The 24,971-nt window shown below is 38.4% G+C and overlaps 1 protein-coding gene across 1 annotated transcript in view; it reads left to right on the forward strand.

The window, feature by feature from the left end:
• LOC131671652 (sphingomyelin phosphodiesterase) overlaps positions 1–24,971 on the forward strand; it is a 938,839-nt gene that overhangs the window by 85,894 nt on the left and 827,974 nt on the right. The gene's annotated exons all lie outside the window — the stretch shown is intronic.

Consider the following 24,971-nt stretch of genomic DNA (forward strand, 5'->3'; position numbering starts at 1 on the left):
TAAATTATTTTTTCCTCATGTACTTTTGCGTAGCTTAAATTTTAACTCCGTAAATGAGCAAAGGGAGAGCATTCAGCTGAAGCAGCTGGAGGACACGTGAAAATAGCCGTCCCTTTGTCGCGCGCTTTCCGAATTTCACCTCGAAAGATCGTAAAGTTTTTTTTGAATAGGTTTAGATATAGAGTAAAGGAGACGCGGAATTTCGCCTCCATCCTGTTATTCGATTTCACCCAAAAGTTTTCCACTTTTAGAAGCTAAAACTTTTGCTATATAAAAAAAATCTTAATAATTAATTTTACACAAATGAATCGGGAAAATAACAGCATGATAGGAAAATTTCGCAGCTTCTTGAAACCTCCCACACACTTTTTGATTAGAAACATAGTTACCACGCAATCACCGAAAATATCTCAAAGTTTTGAAATTATAAATTAGAAAATGAGATAAATAGTCGAAAAACAGTCACTTGAATGAATTTTAGCAAATCAGTTATACAGTCCACAATTAAATAATGCCCCTTTTTCATTCCATATTAATTAAACAACGAATTGAGTTATTTATTTAAGTTACTAATTGTAAACATGTAGGATCAAAGATTTTCGCATAAAATATGTTAAATATTAAGAAACTTGCGTTATTATTAAGAATTAATTGTAACAATTTTACGTAATAAATAAATTAATAATTATAAGAAAATCTGTAATGAATATGGTACTTGGAGAGTCATCTAGCGAGATAGGGCCCAAACTCTTGAATGCGCGCCCCCAATTCTCACCACGCCCCTGAACCAATTAGGGCCCGAAATCCGAAAGAGAAAAGGAGGGAAAATCTCGGTCAGCCAATTAGAATTTACTGGCATTTCCACTCTTCCCAAATTTTGAGGGACTGAAAGAGGGATTTTCCTCCCAACCACCCCCAGGGTTTAAAAGGGCGTGCGCAAGCGAAAATCGTCCACTCTCTCGCTCCTCGCAAGCCTCTCAAGCTTTACTACATTCGACCAAGTGTCAGATTCGGATTCTCCAAGTACCAGCCAAGTCTATTGAATAAAACAAAAGTAAGTTTCAACAAAATTTTTATTTCTATCTTTCCTCTTCCTTTCTAGTAAAATAGTTAGATCGGAATTCGAAAAAATAAGTCTTAGAAGAGTATTTCAACAAGGATTGGGATACTTTTCTACAAGACAGTCGCGCCGTTAAAGAAAACTTAAATTCTTTTATGTGATAATTCTGGCAAGGTTTGGGATTTTCACATCCAAGTCCCGATTCCATTGGACCCTGGTGTTTGATGGAAGGCTTGCAGTCAAGTTTTATTTTTCACTCTTTTTACGCGAAACGCGAAATAGAAAAGCTCTGATTCTCCAATTTCTCGTCCCGGTTTAAGCGTACGCACGCAAACCAAATAGAGCACCTGAGATTACGTCCGCCTCAGACGTACCTGAGATAGTGACCCGGACGTCACACCTAAATAGACATCATGAAAAATAAAAAAGTGACCTCCATTCAATATATCAATTCGTACGTAAGAGTTCCTGATTTTATATCTATCTATTGTGATTAAAAGTTAAAAAAAATATATATATATACACACACACAGTCTCTTGGATTGTCCGAAAATGTAATCAAACCCATTATTCGAAAAAACATTTTGAATAAATTTATAGTTTTGTTATTAACAATTTTATAGATTTGTTATTAATGGTGATGACTACTTTTATCCTTGAATTTATTTTTAAAGGTCATTTTAAAATCAACTTTATCTTTTGAAATAAGTGACTCTAGTTCTTGATTTGGAAAGTGCGGGAAATTCTACTTTCAGATTATGTAACATAGTACGGATCCAGCTAACCATCCAAGGTGTACAATTCCATTTGATTTTTTCCTTAACCTGTTAACCGGGGAAATCCCTTTCTAATTACGCAACATATAACGGGCGCGTCCTTTTCCACTAAGACGTGTATGAATGACGTATTACCATAGTAGTAGTAAAATATACGTCCCGCCCGTTCCAGGGCGCAATATAAATATCGAGGATGTACTCATATGTCCTACCCGTACCCGATATTGTTTACTTTTGACGTATTTATACGTCCCGCTCGGTTCATAGGCTAATCATGCCACTGGAATGATCAGACATAGGTGTTCAGCGAAAAACGTTCCAGACAAAAATATTTTGTCTAAACCTTGGATGTGATATTGCCTTGTTCAGTTATCAGATTAGTTGAACACGAAGTCAATTAGAACAACTCATACCATGCACATTTTTTCAAAAAGTTAATATAGGTTGATGAATTGAATGTTACAATTAATGACTTTACATGAATGGTACAATTAATGTTACGGGTCGGGAGATCTGATACCTGATTCACTTCGTAAAGAAGATGATCGTAAATATAGAAATAAAATAAACAGATATTGTGTATAAAATATATTTATTGCTGTTCCAGAAAAAAAAAGAAATCACGTAGCACTTATCGTTACGACAGCTATTGGTTACAATTCACCCTTGAAAAATGAAATTAAATGTATCGCATGGACAGATCTTGTTTGGACAATGACAGCAATAAATAATCGTAAATTTTCAAAGTGAAATAATGTTTGTCATGCAGATTATTTCTCCTTGTCGCGATTTTGGATTGTTCTTCTTTGAATCCAGTTTTGTATCCCTTTCCTGAGCGGCTCTGTGTATTGCGTTCCGTAGTATACCGGGTGAACCATTTTAATCGAAGGACCCAGGTATTTTCTCAGAAGTAATTAATTATTAATAGGAATTATTTAATATGAAAAATAGGTCCGACGTGCATATTACAAGATTTCCTTAATGGTCCAATGTACGTGTTCAGAATAATGATAATCTAATAAATTATGTTTTGTGTTACATCTGAACTAATGTTGATTACTGCAAACTTCTTGATATTTTAGTGATGACACTTCAGTAAACATTATTAATAATAAAATTGGTAATCATATATATGTGTAACGAAGGCTCGTTCGTTACTATTATTTAGAGGTGGGCAAGTGAGGCGCACTCACTCATGCAATATTGAGGCGGGAAGGGGGAAGAGGCAAATCAATGAAAATGGTTAATAACTTTATACACATAAACAACATTCGCATTTAAACAAATATAATTTCATTAAGCCAAAGTTAAATTACACTTAAACTTCGCAAATACCGCATATTAACAAAACGCATTACACACTCTTTAATCGACTAACACAACGACGTCCTTAACAACTATTACAAAGAAAGAACAAATTAACCATCTAATCGCGCTCACAAATATCTAGAAAACACAACGCACGTCGCCCGGCAGATGACCGCCTTGACGACGAACCGACTTGAGCTAATTGGCTAAAAGAGAAAGTCATCCGGCGAGGGATCGCGCGATTTACTGCCCTACCGTCATTAGGGCAGGTAGCCGGCATGTGCACGTCTTGCTACCCACCTAATGTTAAAATTCGCGTACAGTGCCGTCGATGAAGAGAGAGAGAAAGAGAGAGAGAGATTAGATTGAAAACTAGACCTTGGTTCTGGAGCGGGAGTCCTGGCTGCGCCCTGCGCACGGTGTCGTAGGTCATCGCTGGACAAGTCCTGTCGGCTTCCTCTCGGCCCTCTGTCTTCGGCTGAACTTCTTCGCCGCTGGCAGTCCACCATCCTGCTCTGGTTGACTCCGAAAACCTTCCTAGTTTCTCCTCGACTTACTTGCATCTGTCGCTCGTTTTTTTTCTCGCGACCTACAGCTTCTTCGCCGATCTTTTCTCTCCCCACTTGACCTACTTATTAGGCGGTGCGCGACCAATGCGCTAATTGGTTCGAAACGCGCCTCCAACTATTTCTCTCTCTCTCTCTAACATCTCTATACTCTCTCTGTCGCCAGTGCAGTCGCTTCGGGCCTGCTCGGCCCCGCTCGGCAATCTCCGTCAGATGAAACATAGACTATGCATTAAACGCAGTCTTAAATGCGCCTAACGCCGGTTACCGTGCCTTGCCGAGAGAGAGGGGAACTTGGTAAAATTCCGACGAGAACAAGCGCATCGCTTGCTTTCGTCACACCCGCTTCCAGGCCAAAGTTCGCACCTGCGAACGGCCTCATCTCCATTCTCACAATCTCTTTCTCTCGACTAGCAAGTGGCAACCAAAGTTAAACGCTCATACCTAAATTAACAACTTCATCATAGCTTAATTAAACATAAGTCTAGGTTGGTAACAATCAAATTAGACTAAGGACAAAAATTTATCAATCAAGAAATGTCAAATTGAGGTACCAAGCGCGTCATTGTGGAGAATCGACCAATCCACGATGCACCAAAGATCGCGATTTAACCAAACCTTAAACTGGACAAAAGGAACTTACCACTATTGTTGTCGCCCAAGCCACTCCAAATACCGGAGCTTGAGCGCTCGGAGCCCTTCCACTGAAAGTGGAGGTGAGCTCAATCCGGATAGCCTACTGCCGGCAACCTCAGCCGCCTCGGGCACAGATACTCTGGCGTCACGATTGACCGGCAGACTCACGGATACCGGCGCCCGTTCCGTCGGCGCCGCGACCTCTACTCGCGCGGTGCCGGTCGTACTGGTCTCAGTTTGGTTTCCCTCTGCGGCAAGTGTTGTACGCGCGAGCCTCTCCCTGTGCTTCTGACCGCACCTGTGTCGGTGATTCTTCGTCTTTGGCTCCTCGACGGAAGACTCGGGACTGGCTGTCTCTGGCCTCGCCTCAAGGACCCTTGATTCCGGCTCCACCGATTTTGACCACGAAGCCTGGAGTCTTACAGGATCACTGGAGCGTTCCCGAGCTCTTCCTTCCTCCACGAGCATCCTGTGCGCCTGGTTTGTCCTAAAGACATCGCGGCAGCGCCGGATAGTCATGGACGAGGACGCCGAGTCATCCGCAATTCCGGCATAACGGACGCGGATTAGGCGGTGCCCTACAGGTCGACCTCGGATATGACCTCGTTCGGCAATTAAAGCAGCGGATCGAGGGGACGTCCAACTTCAGGTCCCAGGGGACCGGGGCCAGACCCTGCAGGAAACTACCTGGGACCAGGCGAAACCCTGTCTCATCTACCTAACAAGGAGGCGCTGAGGAGGAGGTTGAGCTTGCCGCCTGGGAAGACGTCAGGGATCGTACCGGCCTAAGGGCTGGTCGCATCAGTGCTACCGGGTCCTCTTTCGTCTTTCCGGCAGCAGTGCTCGTACCAATTCTCGAGGATTGGAGAGAGTTTGTCGTCTCAACAACAGCTCCCTCTACCGCCCGGGATGCTGTCGATGTCTGACTGGAGGACGGCCTCTCGAAGTTGCATGCGGAGAGATTGAAACGCATGGAGCGCTTCCTCTTTCTCGTATTTTGCTGAGCCTCAGCCTCCTTTTTCTGCTCGTCCTCTAAATAACCGGCTGGAGGGAATTGTGCGGGCCCACCCCTGCGAACAAACTGATACGCGGGGTCCGACCTCGATGCGCGAACGGCTTGTATGGGAGAGGAGCATGGACGTGCGGCATCGGAGCTACTCGAGGCAGCTCACGAGCCGGTATCGTCTCTTCTTCGGAGTCGCTCGAGCTCAGCACCACCTCCAATATACCATTGGTGGCACCTCACAACGAGGGACTCCTGCTCCCTCTACCAATCAAAGCCCTCGTGCTTCAGCCCCTTTTCGCCGCTCTACCGGCGGGGTGGCCAGCCGCGGCGACTCGAGAGCCCGGCGATCTCTCGCCTTGGCTGCTCGATTCCGCCTGCGGAAAGACAATTCCTCCTTCTGCCGCAATAACCCTCGACTTTTTCGACGCCTCGCGGATGCAAAGCGTCGTGAGCCTAAACGCTCATACCTAAATTAACGACGTACCGCATCATCCCAGGTACGCGTCGGCGCCGCGAGAAGGATTATTGAGCCTGCTTTTCAATTACCCATTAGCAATCGTACCCCTCGTCGATCGCTTACGAACGGCGTCGGAGGTGAGGGCAAAGTCGGCGGCAAAGGAATTTCCTTCGCCTTTCCGTCCTCGCCTCCACCGACCAACGTCCTGGCTAACTACGAGTTGCAAGAGGCAATGTCGGCGTCGTAAGTGGCCGCCTGTCCTAAGCCCGAAAGCGGGGTGGCGGACCTCGACGCCTGGTCAACCTCCATCACCTCAACAGTTTCCGGCGAATCTACTAGTGCGGTCGTGACGCTTGAAGGTACTTGGCGCTCGGCGATGTAAGAGATGCGGCTTGAGTCTACGAACTCAGCCATCATCACTTTCGACACTGCACTCGTTAAACCTTAAAAAAAAAGAAACAAATAAACAAACAAAAATTATCACACCTGAATCATTCCAAGAACCTATTTCTTTACCTTTCGCGGAGGCACATAACGCTTAATTTCAGAGACATTTACTCGAGTAGTACGATGTTTACTGTCTGTCGCTAATTCGTAGACCTCGGGCGATATCACTGAAATAATGTCAAACGGTCCGTCGAATTTCGGATCGAGTTTCGCGTTTTTACCATCTGCTGAGCTCGAAAACATATGCACCTTGCACAAAACCAAATCACCTACCATGAATAGCACCTGACGCCTACCCTTATCGTAGTGTTTCTTTTGCTTTTCCAGAGCTTCATCAATATGCTTAGCCACCAGGTCGCGTAACGCATTTAAACGTGATAGTCTGTCTTCCCACGCCTACGCATCTATCTTAACAATAGGGGCTTTTACCTCAATCTCGCACCTTAAACTCTTTACCAGACGCGGATTCCTACCAAAGTTTAGAAACGCCGGCGATACCTTTGTAGATGCCTGAGTCGCCGTATTAATAGCATGACGAAATTCATGCAAGTACCTATCCCAGCTCCTGTGATCGCCATCTATAAACATCTCTATCATCGTTTTTAGTGTTCGATTTACACGTTCGACCGGGTCGCTTTGCTGATGATATGCAGGACTAAATATGTGTTCAATACCGTATTCTCGGAACTTATCTTGAAATACTTTACTCCTATATGCCTTCGCATTATCACTAACGATATATTCCGGAGTTTCCCACCTAAACAGGATTAACTGCTCGAGTGCGGCAACAAGAGCAGGACCGTCGGCTGAACGTAGCGGTTTTCACTCGACCCACTTAGTAAATATGACGAACCATTAGTAAGCGACGACACGGTGCACCATCCTGTTGAAGCCATAATCGTCTTCTGGTTTCCAAGTCCATATCTTCCAATAATTCTGGTAATTCATTCTGCAGGAAATCCAGATATGCTACGCCGTTGACATTCCCATTGAAAAAATAAGGTCCTGTCAGATAACCATTTATTATACCGCACCAAACTACGAGGCTCCATCTATGCTGATTATCAACATGACGTACCCAATGAGGGTTCTGGATAGACCAATAATGACTATTATGGCGATTGAGTTGCCCAATACCATGAAATGTAGCTTCGTCCGAAAACATGACGTATCTGAAAAATTCAGGATCTTCACGAATCCTTGCTTGTGCCCAATTGCAGAATTCGAGTCTGTGACGGAGACCATCTGGCATCAAAACTTGAGTCAAAGTTATGTGATACGGATGAAACCTATACAGCCGCAAAAATCTAGCGGTTGTTGATCTTGGGATTCCAGTACGTCTCTGAAATTTACGCAAAGAGATATGATAATCCAAATCAATCATTGCTAAAACGACGAGAATTCGTGGATCATCGTTGTTCGGCATCATAATGCGACGACGATTTCTACGTATTCGGGGTCGACGTCTCTCTCTTTGCTCGATGATTCGGATTCTCACGTGTTTCGGGTAGTGAAGCCTCCCTGGGTAATTTTGGCGGTAATACCTTGCCGCAGCACGATATCGGCCTTGACATGCCCCGAGAGACAACAGAATATCAACAATTTCGTTTCTCGAATAATCCGGCATATTCCCTCCTTTTAAGTCGACTAAGAAAATTACACTTGAACTATCCTGAGAAGGACTGTTCGCGAATCACTATTATCATAAACAATACTAAAAAAGTGTTATTAAACAATTTAGTTAAAACTTTGTAGGCTTGTCCGGAATCACACCAGAAAAACGAATGGAAATAACATGTTATCCCACAAAATGGAAAAAGGACACTTCTCATGAAGGCTTTGAATACATGAAGTCGACTTTGAAAATCAACCTGAAGTTTAAGCTCAAGGTCACTGTTGTTTTACCCTACAATTTTTTTGGGATATTGGGGTTATTGAATTATTCGGGTTATCTGGTCATTAGATTATTAGGTTATTTGAGTTATCGAGTTACTGGGTTATTACAGTTAACCTTACTCTAGCACGATCATCCCTGTGCATAGATGAAGAAAATCATAAATTTGACCCCTACATGACCTTAGGCGAGGAGGGGGGGGTAAACGTACCCCACATATAATACGTTATCTGAACGTAGAATTTTCCGCTCTTTCTGAATCCGGGATCAAAAATATGGGTTCCTATTCAAAAAATGACTTTGACCTTCAACTGACTTTGAAAATGTATCTCAAGGTCAAATCGGATTTCACAGAAAGGTTGCCCCCATTGTCCCAAACAACTGTTGTCTGAACAATTTTTTTGTACAAGAACAACCGTCGAAAATTTCGGGGTGGTTCCTTTAAAATAGGACACCCTGTATAAGGCATAAACTTTTTGACCGCAAAAAGTACTGCCAAAAACTCAATTTCGCTCACCGTGTAATTTCGCTCGTGCACGTTAAGCATCCGACTGGCGTAGCGTATGGGATGCTCGCCGTCGTCGAATACCTGGACCAAACACGCGCCAACCGCGAAGGAAGAGCCATCGCAGTGCAAGTAAAAGGGGTGCATAAAATCAGGGCGCACGAGTACCGGCGCCTCTGTTAATGCGCGCTTTAACCTCTCAAATGCAACTTGCTGTTCTTCCTTCCATTCCCATGGCTGATCCTTTCGAATAAGCTTGGTCAACGGGACCTTTATCTCACTCTCGTGTTCGATAAAACGCGCATACCATCCTACCATACCTAGAAAACGGCGTAATTGAGCTACGTTACTTCGTGCAGGATAATCTACTATTGGCTTTACTTTGTCCTCATCCGGACGCAAACCCCGCTATCTAAACTATATCCTAAATAAGTTACCTCGGTGCAGAAGAAATCGGACTTTTCTAAGTTGATTTCTAGACCGACACTTACTAAACGCTTCAGGACTTTCTCTAACCAAGTCACGTGACTATCGAAATCCGCGCTAACTACCAGCAAATCGTCAAGATACCAGAAAATATGCGGCTCGTATTCTGGTCCGAAAAGTGAATCCATAAGACGCGTGAAAGTAGTTGGCGCGTTTATCAAACCAAACGGCATTCGCTCAAACTCCCATAAACCGAGACCACCAGGGACCGCGAACGCTGATAGCCATTATCGATTATAATATCGATATTTATCGATTATAATCGATAACCATTATCGATAACTACTGATAGCCAGCGCGTTTTTAAAGGCACATAACGGATTCGATAGATACGCGTTGTGCTTGCTGCATACGGAAATAATGCCATCGTTTGAAAGATTCTTGAGTGATGGAAACCCAAGTCTTTAACGTTAACCACAGTCGTTCTGTAAAAATAAAAGAAGCAAAAATAATTTTTAGATATCATTTTTTTTCTTTTTACGATGATACGCGATAAAAAGAAACTTACTATGCATTAGTCAACCAATTTCTCAGCCATTTTGTTTTTTCAAGACCTTTGACAAAAATAGTTGCTCCATAAAGTGTTTTTTTCATTATTTCTCCAAAGTCAATCGTACAGTAAATCACCAGATTCCCATGGAATACCATGAAAATTTCTCGTTAACCAGCAGTTTTTGCACTGATTTTTCTTTAACCCATTAACGACCAAGACGGTCGATTTTAGACTAACTTTTCGTAGCTGAATTTCAGGTACTCAATGAAGTAATAACTGGGTCCGACATATCAATCTTTATGTATTTTTGTCTGCTGAATCAGAATCTGGGTTCGGAATTCGAAAATTTCTATTGCAAAAAAAGATATGGCGATGTTTTTGCAAAAAAATCTGAAAAAAAATCGCATTTTCAAACTTTGAGATTTTTTTTCAGGCAGAAATCGCATGAATTCATGGTGAAATCATCAACCATCGGTGCACAAATTTGTTGAAGTTTAACGATAAATTTTTACATATATGTATTTTTCGCCAAAATGGCGGCCAAAATGCAAAAAATTGCATAAAATCGCATTTTTTGTTCATTATATTTTTTCTCGAAAACTAAAGGATTAAACAAAAATTGTCTAAGAATAAAAATGTTTTAGAATTGATCAAAAAATACTCTCAAATTTGTTCAGATTTTTTGCAGACATTTTTTAAAAATTAGGTTTTAGCATTTTTCAAAAAATAAAAAATAGTCTCAAAAAAATCTGAAAAAATTTGAGAGTATTCCTTGATCAATTCTAAGACATTTTTATTCTTAGACAATTTATGTTTAATCCTTTAGTTTTCGAGAAAAAAAATAATGAACAAAAAATGCGATTTTATGCAATTTTTTGCATTTTGACCGCCATTTTGGCGAAAAATACATATATGTAAAAATTTATCGTTAAACTTCAACAAATTTGTGCACCGATGGTTGATGATTTCACCATGAATTCATGCGATTTCTGCCTGAAAAAAAATCTCAAAGTTTGAAAATGCGATTTTTTTTCAGATTTTTTTGCAAAAACATCGCCATATCTTTTTTTGCAATAGAAATTTTCGAATTCCGAACCCAGATTCTGATTCAGCAGACAAAAATACATAAAGATTGATATGTCGGACCCAGTTATTACTTCATTGAGTACCTGAAATTCAGCTACGAAAAGTTAGTCTAAAATCGACCGTCTTGGTCGTTAATGGGTTAATAACCACTCCTATGCGTAAAGTGGTTTAAACAGGAGCACCGATAGAGTTGGATCTTCTTCTAGAGGACAAACAGCAATCTTCTTGAATCTATATTCGTTCAAGAAAGTTTTGAAGCCCTGTATGTCTACAACAAAATCCATCGTAATAAATGAGGAATCGACGACTGCGTCAATGCAGTCGAATGAATGCCTTTTTATGCTGAGCTTTCACTTGTTGATTCCCCACTAATTTTTTTTCTAACCAATTAGATTCTCTTCTGCTCGAAATAACATTTTTTTACCACCACTATAAATTTTCGATCAATCAGAATCGTTTACCCCCTCCATACTTTTGCCAACCAATCAGCATTGACAAATAGTGAATATAACGTGATGGATTTGTCAAATCTGTTCAGTTAAGTAGTTAGTATCATGGCGTAGTATCAAGAACATAGCCTTGTTGCTTTCGCGCGCACATCGTCTGGCGAAGGCTGGTCACGCTAATATTGAACACATCGAAAGATGGTTAACACTGGGTTCATCCGCTTTGTGCAAAGCGGACGAGCTTTCTCGTTCGTCTAGCTTGATTGTGGCTGGTAGACAAAAGCGACAGGCAGCTATGTACGTGATTAGAAGCGTTTTATATTTACTAAACGAATACAAGAGTAGGCTGTTGGGACAGCCCCCCATTGCCACTTCATCGATTGCTGAACCTGATTTAAACAAGCATTGCGAACAATCGATATACGAATCTCCCGTTATTTTGGATATAGATGGCGAAGGTCTCGAACCAGCTAGTACTACTATCACTACTACTACTACACCGGCTGTTGTTAATCCAGCTCAAGACTCACCAGTTCGCTGGAACGATATCAATAGTGCGTTGAAATACAGAATAAAATCTGGTATAATAACCAATCTGAAACATCTGGATTCGAATATGTTTTTGAGGCATGCTAAACCATTATTCTATACTCAAATTAAGGAGAGCTTGAAAAAACATAGTTCTGTAAAAGTGAATGCTATACTAGATGCAGAGTATGCAGTCGAAAAGAATTGCGATGAAACGCTCGATATCAAGCATTTTAATACAAAGATAGCACCGATACACCTAACTACAAACATAGACGAATGATTCATTGAAAACATTTTAGAACCAATTAGTAATAGCACCAAAAAATTTCAAAAGCAAGACTCAGGCTAGTATCTTTGTGTTATTTTAACCCTTAACTTGCACACCTCATTTTGGCCACGTAACTTCTCGGTGGGGTAAATCTACCCCAGCCCGAAAAACATCGAATAAATTAGAGAATTTTAGATATTTTGCTATAAAAATTTTTTCTAGTATATTTCAAACATTTTACTACAAAAAAAATATTCACGTTAACATTTTTAAATTTTTAATGTTACATACTCTAAAAAAAATTGTTGAAAAAAAAAAAAAAAATTTTATTTATTGTTAAAAATTATCTGGGGTAAATCTACTCCACATAGCAGTTAAGGGTTAACTATAAATAAATAAATAAATAAATAAACTTAACCATAACAATCAGTAAGTACAATCCTATGAAGGCTGGTTCTTATATCGAATTATCCGAGCCTATTAGAAGAAAGAGAGCCTGTGTGAGTGTGCAGAACAACGACAACAAATATTTCAAAGGGGCCACATCTTTTCGGCGTTACATCCAGTCGCAAAGAATGCATGTCGTGTCACTGCATATACTGCTCATCAAGATAAATATAATTTTAAAAATCTATCATTTCCGGTACACCCGAAAGAGTAAACGTGTACTTTTTAAATTTAAATAATGGGTCTTACGAGATTTTGCCGCAACATTTAACCGAGGAGAAAAAAGAAAAGCACGTGAACCTTGTTCTAGTGGAAAATTATTATATCGATGTTAATGCTGATGTGAACGAAAAGCAAATGGAACGTCCTAGTATACCTTACAAGTTGCACTATGTTTGGATAAACAACTTATCTCGATTGATGTATCGACAGTTGTCATTTCGCAGATGTAAGTCGAACATATGTGACCGTTGCTTACACTATTTTCAAACTGAACAGACTGAAAACGGACGAGATCGACTGTAAAAATGTAAATATGTGTAAAATTATGAGAAAGATAAATTTTTACGATTTAAAAATGTTAAAAATTAGTACCGTTTGTTTTGTATACTGAATTTGAGAGTCTCTTGGAAGCTGTGTCTAATGACGAATGGATCTATCAACGTCACAAACCGTACAGTGTTGGGATTTTCGTCAAGTGTAGCTATGATAACTCTCTTTCGTATATTAAAGCTACGGGCAGAATACCGTCGATGATGTTGGTCCAGCCAAGTGATTTGTTCACAATCTTCACGATTTGGCTAAGTATCTGCACGAGTTGTACAAAAGTCCATGGCGTATGGGAAACTTAACCTTCCAAGAGAAATTTAGCTTTTTTCATGCTACGATATATCATATATGTAATAAGCCTTTTGACAAGAAAAGAAACACAAAAGTTTGCGATCATTGTCACTTTACTGAAATGTATCGTCGAGCTGCTCAGAGCACGTGTAATATTGCTCATCAAGAATCGAGGACCATACCCGTGTTTTTTTATAATCTCAGTCGATACGATGTGCATCTATTTATCAGAGAAATCGTGAACAAATTTCCAGGTCAAGTGAGCCTCATTCATCAAACCAAGGAAAAATACATATCCTTTACCAAGTACGTGAAAGGTACCGATATAAATCTACGTTTCGTCGATTTGTTTTGATTTATGGCGTCTTCTTTCTACAAACAATCCTCGTACTTAGAAAAAGACAATATTCTAGATCAAAATTTTCAGCAAGTTGATGGATACCCACTGCCGCAGATCGAATACTGAAAGGAAAGGTGTATTTCCATATGACTATGTATCGTCATTTACACAACTCGAGGAGACAACTATTCCATGAAAGTAAGATTTTTGCAGCAGTCTGTACGATTCAGATATCAGTGACAAGGAGTACAGTCACGTGGAAAATGTTTGGAGAACGTTCGATATCACTGATCTGGGCAACTATTCGGATTTGTATTTGTCCAAGACGGACGTTCTCTTTTTGGCCGAACTTTTTGAAAACTTCAAGGCCAAATGTCGAACGGCCTATTGCTTGGATCCAGCCCACTACTATACAACGCCCGGATTGAGTTGGGATGCCATACTGAAATATAAGGTTGTAAGGTTGGAGCTTTTGACAGATATCGACATGCTCATGTTTATCGAGTTTGGCATTCGCGGTGGAATCAGCCAGTGTTACAACAGGTACGATGCCACGAACAATCCATACACTGAGAACGACTATGATTCACAGAAAGATGAGAAATATTTGACGGATTTCGACGTTCATAACCTTTACGGGTGGACTATGACTGAGCCTCTTCCACTCGGTGATTTTGAATGGTGTGACATTGATTCAAACTTTTCTTTTGATGTTTCTGATGATTCACCGTTTGGTAACAAACTCAAGGTGGATTTAGAGTATCCAAAAGAAATTCACGATGCGCACATGGATATGCCATTTTGTCGGGAGCACAAAGCAGCTACGTAATCCAAACAGAAACAGCTCATGACAACTCTCAATGATAAGGAACGTTACGTAATTCACTATAGAGCTCTGAAACAAACAATAAGGCATGGCTTACACCTCGCGAAGATACATCGGGTTTTAAAGTTTAATCAGAGCCCATGGCTCAAGACATACGTTGATTTGAATAGTGAGATACGTAAACAAGCGAAAAACGAATTTGAAAAAATGCTATACAAGCAGTTCAACAATGTAGTGTACGACAAGACTATGAAAACGTACAAAAATGCATCGATTTTATGTTGGTGAATAAGTGGGAGGGGTGATACGCTGCCGAATCTCTGATAGCTTGACCACAGTAGTGACATTTTCGACGACGAAATGGTGGCGATTCAACTATTGCGAACGGAAATCACAGTAAGAAAACTCATTTATGTAGGTCTTGCTGTTCTCGACTTGTCCAAGACTCTCGTGTATCGATTCCACTACGATTACATGGTCAGTGCTGTTGGTAAACGTTGCAAGCTTCTGTATACCGACACAGACAGTCTAGTGTATGAGATGACTAATGTAGACATATACGACATCATGCGTCGAGATATTCACAAATTCGATAGATCGAATTTTCCAGAACCAAGTTAGTTGAATATTCCAAGAGCCAGTAAGAAAGTGGTTGGTAAGATGAAAGAAGAGAACGCCGGAATGTTCATGCTCGAGTTTGTTGGACTCAGAAGTAAAATGTACAGCGTGAGAGTTCAGAATAAAAACCAATAAAGAAGGCAAAAGGGGTAAAGCATTCTGTGTTGAATGCTACGATTACATTTGAGGACTACGTCAAATGTCTCCGAGAAAATGTGATTCTGAGCCGACAGAAAAAGTCTATCAAATCACTTCATCATAAGAGCCAAAAGTCTGTTGGTCTTACCACACTTAGACGGATCATAAAAACTAGCTTTGATGATATTTGATGCGTATTGTCTTATTCTACACGATTGCATCATTCAGTATAATCCGATAAATGGAGAGATGAAAGAATTTATTTACGATAGGAGAGAGATATTAAAGAATTGACTTTTTCCTTAAGCAGCTCAGTAGTAGCTTTCTATCTCACTGGAGTACGTAGTGGATATGCAAGATTTCATGATGCCCCACAAAACGTATGCCTTAAAGGAGCTAGCGATACTTTCGCTTAACTGCGACGATGATCCACTCATACCATTATTCAGTTGAAGTGGTGTATAATGATGACATGTGTACATATGATTATTAGTCCTTCTTTTTGTTATTGAACTGCTGATAGCCTTTTTGTCCAGGAAAATTATTAGAGCTCTCGAAAATTTGGTAATAGTTTGTTTCCTTGTCGATGATTGTTTGCTCTTCTTTTTGTTCGGGTCTTCTTGTGGCAGACGAGAGTACTTTACTTTACGGTAGCGCTCCATTTTATTGGAATCTTGATGAATGATTCCACAATTATTACGCTGTGCTATTTATAATAGCTTATAACCGCGAAGTCTACAAATAAAAGAAAGTAAGCAGGATTTTGTGTTGCATTTTTTTTCATCTTGGTCTTCACAGGTACTTTCTTTTTATTAAACCATTTTCGGTAGGTAAGATACACACATGCACACACACACACACGCACGTTGAACTGCAAAAAATTCATTTTATACTAATTATAATAAATATATATATATAATAGCATTATGAGTTTTATATATTAGTGCTTTTGGGCCCTATACCAATGTGTAGCTAATATACACAATAAGAACTGTTCGGGGTACTAGTGACAGTGGCTCTAATGGTAGAGCATCGACCTGCGGAACCTGAGGACACGGGATCTGTCCGTTCGTTTCTTTTCGATAAAAATTCACCTTATTATGTTTAAAAAATTTAGCACACAGATACACAGACACACACACACATACAGACACACATAGACACACACACACAAGATGAACGGAAAGCATGCGAACGTACGGGCATTGCTCAGAGAGCACATCAGCTCAGTAACGGAAAGAGGCACAATTAGAACGTACGAGTATCAGCTTAGTGGGGGGGGGGGTGAGTCGACAGTGCCGAAGCACGTAACAGGAGGGGGGTAAGTTAACAGTGCTAAGCTGAAGATCCACGGGCATCAGCTCAGGGAATCAGCGAGCTGATACCCCCCTGAGCTAAGGCTTTTCTTGCTTACCTACTATCAAGATATCGTCTTAACATAAGCAATCAATACGAAATAAAATAAAATCAAAACTTTACTCCAAAGCATTGACGAACTAATTTTTTTTTGGCAGTGTTGGAAGTAGGTATATTCTCTCTTAGGCCCTCAAAACATTAACAGTACTCTCATACTACTATTTCCCGGTTGCCTTTCGCTCATCCGAGGCATAAAACTATATCGGTATACTCGATTGACATATACGAGGTGTGATCAAAAAGTAAGGTGAATTTTTATTTTTCTCAAAAAATATTTATTTATTCATCAATTTTTATTTTATCTCCTTCAAAGTAATCCCCCTCGGATATAATGCACTTGTGCCAACGCTTTTTCCAATCCTCAAAGCATTTCAAAAAATCATTTTTTGTGATCTTGTTTAGTTCATCCTTCGATGCCGTCTTTATCTCCTCAATCGTGGCAAAACGCCGTCCTTTCATGGGCCTCTTCAGTTTTAGGAACAAGAAGAAGTCACAGGGGGCCAGATCTGGGGAATACGGTGCCTGTGGCATCGTTACTGTGTTGGTTTTAGCCAAAAATTCGCGCACAAGCAACGATGTGTGAGCAGGGGCGTTATCATGGTGCAAAAGCCAATTTTTATTTTTCCACAAATTCGGACGTTTCTGGCGGATTGCTTCGCGCAAATTGCGCATAACTTCCAGGTAATATTCCTTATTTACTGTTCTACCCTGTGGCAAGAACTCATGATGCACCACGCCCCTGCAGTCAAAGAAAACTGTAAGCAAAACCTTTACATTTGATCGAACTTGGCGTGCTTTTTTTGGTCTTGGTGATCCAGAATGCCTCCACTGGGACGATTGAGTCTTAGTCTCGACGTCATAACCGTATACCCATGTTTCGTCACCTGTTATAACCCTGTTGAGTAAATCTGGATAATCGTTGACGTCATTCAGTAGCTCTTGGGCGATGCTCATGCGACGTTTCTTTTGGTCGAAATTGAGCAATTTCGGAACAAACTTCGCTGACACACGTCTCATGTCTAAAACACTCGTCAAAATTGATTGGCACGAACCAAATGAGATGCCAATATCATCAGTAATTTCTCTAATGGTATATCGACGATTTCCCAACACTATTTTCTTCACTTCTTCAACATTCTCATCAGTTGTTGATATGCTGGGGCATCCAGAACGAGGTTCGTCGTCGGTGTCTTCTCGGCCTTCTTGGAAGAGTTTATACCACTTGTAAACATTTTTTTGACTTAAAGTAGACTCACCGTATGCCACTTTCAGCATTTCAAGTGTTTTGGAACATTTGATTCCATTTTTCACACAAAATTTAATGCAAACTCTTTAATCCATGTTTTTAGACAGCAGCAAATCGTGGAGCACGCAAAACACTTCTAACCTTGATGCCTCTCACAAACAAACCAAACGTACTACAAAGCTGAAATTTGGAACGTATGTTCTAGACGAGTGTACCGACATAACCAAATAAAAAAGTCGAAGATCGAACGGACGTAGCCCGCTAAATTTCAAAATTCACCTTACTTTTTGATCACACCTCGTACGTTACATGTATCATAATAATATTCAACTAATGAAAAATGATCAAGCGAGCTGCACTACTAAACATCGACTAAAGTTATAAACAATTGAATAACGAGAGTGATGAACTCAACATGCTTTTGATTTTGGACAAATATTATGCACTTTTTTTTTAAGTTTAGAAGATAAAATTTAGTAGATAATTTATTACTTACCTCTAATAAGTATTCAGATATCTGTACTGTAACTTCATAGCATTAAAACGATGATCAGTTTTTCAGGTGTAAAAATTTAAAAAATTAATAGTAATTTAACCCATTAACGTCCAAAATGTCAAAATTTCTTGCACGTTTTCAAAGTGATTTTTTCCTATGTAATTGGCGTTGAAAAAATTCTTGAACCACATATTCTGATGTAAAATACTAGTTACTTACTAATTTTATTAAATATATGTAATTTCAGTTTTTTTTTCTAGAAAAATTTCATTTCTAAAAAACGTGAAAAAAAAAAATTTTTTTTTTTTTTTAATTCTGAGTGGCGCATTTGATAGCTCTTGCAAAATACTAAATTTTTTCTTCTCAGAGTTTTTTCTTTAGAGTTGAAAATAAAAAAAATACAGCCCATTTTTTGAAAATCTTTGTTTTTGTATAAAACACCATATAGCTCATAAAAAATAAAGGTAAAAAAATTTTCCGGATATGGATTTTGTAGCTTTTTGAAAGCTCTATCGAATGGCTTATATAGTTTTTCCATCGTAGAATCCGTTATATAAATAAATCGGGGTCGAAGTTGATGTGAAAAAATTAAAAAAAAACAATTTGTTTATGACGTCACAAGTTGTACAAAAAACAAATAAAATCAATTATGTTTCACAACATTTGAAAGGTCTTGCCAAGACCTTTCAAATGAGACCCCGCAGGATTTTCTAGCTCTTATAGAAACTGAGCCATAAAATACTAAAGTTTTGATGATTTCAGCAAGGGGATGGCAAATCTTTATGGACGGTAGTGTACATGCAAACTAATAGTTTTAGAATCGTGCTGATTTTTTGGTAGATAATTAAATACGCTATAACTTTTATTTGAATTTTTTTCTACTTAAATTAGATTTAAAATCGCAACGTAAATATAGCAGAGGCAGATAGGCAAATCCTCAATGTTCGATCGTCTCTCTCTCTCTTTTCTTTTTCTTATTTATCCGAATAAACAGTGTTAAAATTAAGTCTATACCGCAGAGTTTATTTATTCTTCTTCTACGAGATCGAACATCCCCAAGTTTTTTTAATTAGCTCTCGTTGAAAAACGCCAAACTCAAACTCTTTTGAACTAAATGAATTCGAAAGCACTTATTATTACCGGATTATAAAGCGTGCCGCTTCTATTTACTGAGAAAACTTACGGTTTGAATTTAAATGTGTGGATTTTTCGGGACAAACGCAGAATAAAAAAATATACGTTGCCAACTGCATTGGCGGATCACTTCCTTGAAGGTTTATGCAATTCATTTATGAATGATGTCATTTGATTTTCTTCGGCATTCAATAACCTTGTTAATGTAAATGCTATAGTTCTATGAATAAAAAGCAATACTCGTGTTACAATCATAATAGTTGCGTATACCAAATCTGAGCAGGCTATCTTTAAAATTGTAAAAATGCTAGGTGCTAATGCACATACAGAAAATTCATAAAAACAGACAAATAACATAAATGGTTTTGTAAGCTTCTCTTTAATTTCAGTGAAGTGAAACATTAAAGCAAGACTCCTTATCACATGCAGCTGGTTGAAATATGTCAGAATAAAAAAAATTACAACTAACTATATACCTTTCATCAATGCGATTGAGAACTGTTTCCAGTGGCTCAGAACGAGAGCGTGGCAGCTTCCCCTCACTGCATCTTGTTTGTCGCGATGCGCTCTACCGAGTAGTGGCGCTCGTTCATTGACCGATTTTTAATGCCATTTATTTCCATTTAAATTAGATTTAAAACAAAACAATTTCTTTATGCGTGACAGGTATTGTTGTCGCATATTGCTCTTACGAGTACAAGGAAAGGTACCTAACCCGAACTCACCGATTTTGATGATTTTGATACATATTGTAGAATATAAAAAAATAAGAGACACGTATTTTTTTATCGGCTAATTTTCACTTTTAAGGGGTAAAAACCTTCCCTAAAGTTAACCCCCAAAAAGCGTTTTTTTCAATATCTCGGCTTAAAATGAATATTTTTCAGTGAAACCAATTGTAGGTTATTTCTTACAAAAAGAGCTAGTATTTCATACTGATTTGAAGAGTAAGGGTAGCATCCTCTATTTATTAGGTGTTGAAAACATATATCTTTCGGCATTGTGACGGCGGACCACATGATAAAAATTTTTTTTAATTTCAAAAGAATAATTTTCCTAGTACTAAGACCAACGGCAGAGTTGAAACCGATTTCCATGAGCTGTAGGAACCGAGTCGAGTGTTGCAGGGAAATTTTTCTTGATAGTCTCCAAACGGCAATAAAATCTATAGTCTAAATTTATGTAAGCGTGCATTCCTTTTTTTAGTACGCTCTTCCGCCCTTCGCACCCTCGCACTTACATATGAAGTGCATGCAGCCTCCGAAAACGTGGGTGCCGAGATGCCGATAAGAGAAGAGGGCCATGGGATCCCGTCTGCATCCTATTCACATCATGACTAAAAAATTTTTCCCTTTCCAACTAGAAATTAGGCATTAGAAATTATGAAATAATATTTTTTGAATTTGAATATTTTGACTTCAATAATATATCAGAAATAATTTTGGTCTTTTAAAACCGCTTATCGAGTTTTCGCTCCGGAGCTTAGTTTAAGCAGAAAATAGAAAAAATAAAAAAATATACATTAATTTTAATGAATTCACTGTTACTTAGCGAACTTCTATTATAAGAAATTAATCTACGAATTTATACAACGTAGCGTGCGAGATAACAAGCATCGCTCTATTTTTATTACATTTTATTATTAGATAATTATTTATAACTGTATTTTGCGGCGAATTTAATTATAATGTTCATCGTTAATATAAGTAGTATATAAGTTATGTATTGGTCGATTATGTTTGTTCCGTCTTCAATTAATTAATAATTACGAAATTTTAAACTAATCTTGGCTGCCAATGATACTTGAACAGCCATCTTACGAGCTAAGACCCTTGCGTCCACGCCCCCGATTTTCTCCACGCTCTCACTCCAATCAGGGCCCGAAAATCCACCGAGGAAAATCAGAAGAAACAAACGGACCAATTAACACATCATTGCCTGCTCCACTCCTCCCGAAACCGAGAGGCTAAGAGAGGGACTTATCACCCAACCACCCACCTGATATAAAAAGGGCTGCATAAGACCCAAAAGGCAGTTGCCGTAGTTGTCAGTTGCCGTTGTTGTCAGTTGTCGTAGTGTCCGTGCAAAGCAGAGATAGGATACCAGTAAGTGAGTGCTGAAGGAAGCACAAGGATCAGTTAACCAAGAAGTCAACCAAGAAGTAAAGCAGCCAAGAAGACAATTAGATTAAGAAAAGACTGAAGGAAGCACAAGAGACTAGACAAGAAGTGAGTGAAAAAGCTAAGCAGCCAAGCAGCCAAGAAGCGAAATAAATAAAGCAAGAAAAAATCGACGAATATAAAATAAAGACGCACAAGCTAACAGTGTCAAGTTTTTAATAAAAAAAAAGAGTAAGCAAACAAAATTTTCTTTTTTGTAACTTATCTATCTCTCCTCTCTCTTAGACGTAGCTCGCAATCCAAAAATTTGTCCCTTTATATTATTTGGAGACTATTTTTGATAGGCTCCTAATACAATTTATATTAGGAAAACCAGGTTCTACTATTGATAGGACCCAGGGTACTTCGCGCTCTCGGATTACAACTATTGATTGAAATCCAAGAGCAGAAGTACAGATTTAGTGGCACTGTCCCCTTCGGTATTATTAATTTTCGAATAATGATCCCGCTAGTTTATGCGAGAAATCGCAGACTAGCAACAACAGAACCCTGAGACTGCGCCAAGCCTCAGGTGCACCTGAGATGTGTCGTTGCCACGACGTCACAGCATAATTTTATAATGAAAAGGTTGAAACCGACTAAAAAAAATTGGAAAAAATGTTTGAACATCCATAATAAAAAAATTTAGTTGACGTCTTTCGGTATTTTAATAAATATTACCCCTAAGGGGGGTCAACCACCCCTAACACAAAATAACTGTAAATATGTAATTTAATACATAATATTACGTAGAAAGTTTGTATATAGAGATTTTCGAAGTCGCTGATTACAAATCTGTTATTAGATTTTGAAAATTTAAAACGGCGGAACCAATGTGGTGGACGAAAATGTCGAAAAAAAATTTTAACTTTCATAAAAACATGTTTACAAATGTGTGGTCTTCGTAGCCTGTACAAGTGAACTAAAGAGCCTTAAACCCTAAACCCCTAAACAACAAATAGGCTAAATGCCTGTGCTTTTTAACCAAACGACCTCAAATTCCTAAATTTGTAAATAAGAAAAATCTGTGTGTGAAGCAGTTTTATAATTTCCGTAGAAATTGTTATCAGAATGTTATTGAAATTCCTTTATTGTAAATTTAACTTATAATGTATTTTTGTTTATAATATTAGAGTATAATAATAATAATCTACAATCTTTTATCTTTTGCCATAGTGCATTTTTTGTATTGAGCATAAAATATATTATTTTACGAAGTTTTTACAATAATAGTAGTCCTCATAAAAGTGTTTAAAGCACAATGCTTTTTTGCACCAATCACATCGTACAATTGCAATATTTGTGCACCCTTTTATTTCACAATGTGTTGCATAAGACTTTCCAAAACTGAAATCTATTGGATTATCAAATTTATCTGGTTTTTCATTGACGTAACCGCTTTTATACCAGGAATATTTAAACAAATCTATATATCTCAGTGAAGACAGTTGGTTGTGAACCAATGATTGAAGTTTAATTATATTATTTTTCACATGTGATTTCATATCATGATCCATTAACATTACATTATCAGAAAATGTTCGGACAAAGTTTTTCCAAATACGGGATCCATAAACATCTAGTGGTTGTATTTTTCCTGTGGTTCCAGTTGGAATTTTTATTGTGTTAATAATTTTATTTAGTTGCATGGTTTCTTTTATAACTTTGTCAGAATAACCACTCAAAGAATCAAGTAATAATATTGAGTGATGGCCTAAATGGGAATAAAATATTTTTTCCAACCAGATTTTGAAGTGATCTGCAATTAAACGACTTACTAATTAACTGATCAACGATATTACAATGTAAAAATTGTTATGAGTTCCCTTACTTGTTATTAATTTTCCAGATTTTAATGCTTCCACGTACACGTTTTCTGGTCTAAATATATTTTGTTCTACAATAGGGCCAACCTTAACACTTGGTTCCTTTAAAACTAGAAATAGCGGTGACAACAGTTGTCCAGTAACTGATATTAGTGGCTGTATAGTAAACATATACGTTGTTGCTGAAATTGACTGTACCAGACATTGCACTTGCTTTTCTCCTTCTACTGCTAATATTCTTCCAGAATGTATTTCTAGCTGAAATCCGCTCTGATCTAAATTATACAAATTTTCGAGTCCAATCCTTGGTATACACGATTTAACATCATCGATAAATGCTTCAGCTTTAGCCGTAATTTCTGTACAACATTCTAGCGTTTTTCTTGTTATGAATTTATTTATTTTCCTAGAAACTATTCTGTTGCTTGCTTAAATTTGAGTAACCAATGCTTAGAAGCTTTGAATCTAATATCATTAAAACCAATTTCTTTTTTAGCTTGTAAGGCCCATCGAATTATATCTTCATCATGGATAATTGAACCACTGACGAGAGCTGCTTTAAAATTATCCAGAGTATACTGACAAATTTGTGCTACTTTTTCTCTATACGTGCCACCTTTATTAACTGAATGATCCGAACGACATAGCTGACTAATTGATGATACTTTTTTAATCTGTTTTGCACTGTTTTCAGACTTAAATTTTGCTTCGTTTTGCTACTTCTCCAAAAATCGACAGATCTTTTTTTGTATTCTAAATCTAGTTCTTCATTATCTGCTGTACATTGATTTGTTGGTGCTATATCCGGATCAGGAAAATGATGTTGCACTTCATCTTCAATTATTTCCGCATTATGGTCTTTATACTCTTCTTGAAAATCCAAAGAGTCATCAGTAATCATTTCTACATCGTTGAAAACATGTATTGCTTCTATTAAAATTTCTTTTATTTTTTCGGCCAACTCTGTTTCATGATAATTCGTGACACTATCTGATATGTTTAATGCTTGAAAGTATGCTAATAATAAGTTTAGAACGTTTAACGGATTAATTTTCATTTTTCAATCTGAAATAAAAACAAGCGGTAAAATTTATACAAGCTGTGTTTTTGCATGTAAGGCACAAATGCTACATTTATACCAGAATAAAACGAGTAAATGTAAATTTAATCAAATCGTTAATTTATGCACTGGATAAGAATTTTCGTTCCACTTTGTGATGTTCGGGAAACTCTATTTTTTGTTCACTTTATAGGCGCCGAAAATGGTAGTTTTTATTCACATGTTATAAAAAAACTCTTTGAGTTTGTTAAAAAACTTTATTACATACATGTACCATGGTTACATACATGTTGAAAATATCTTTTTGCCCTACCTCCACCGAAAGTATGATGTTATATGCATGTAAATCGGGCGGAAAATATCACTTTGCCGCTCAAGGGCGGAGGAATGAGCCATTGGGCGGAAAAAAAAAATTACGGTCGAAAAAGTGCAGAAAAGGAAAAAATTTCCGTCGTAGGGC

This window comes from Phymastichus coffea, unplaced genomic scaffold (genome assembly GCF_024137745.1).
Source record: "Phymastichus coffea isolate CEN01 unplaced genomic scaffold, Cenicafe_Pcof_1.1 PCOF00010, whole genome shotgun sequence".
Lineage (NCBI taxonomy): Eukaryota > Metazoa > Arthropoda > Insecta > Hymenoptera > Eulophidae > Phymastichus > Phymastichus coffea.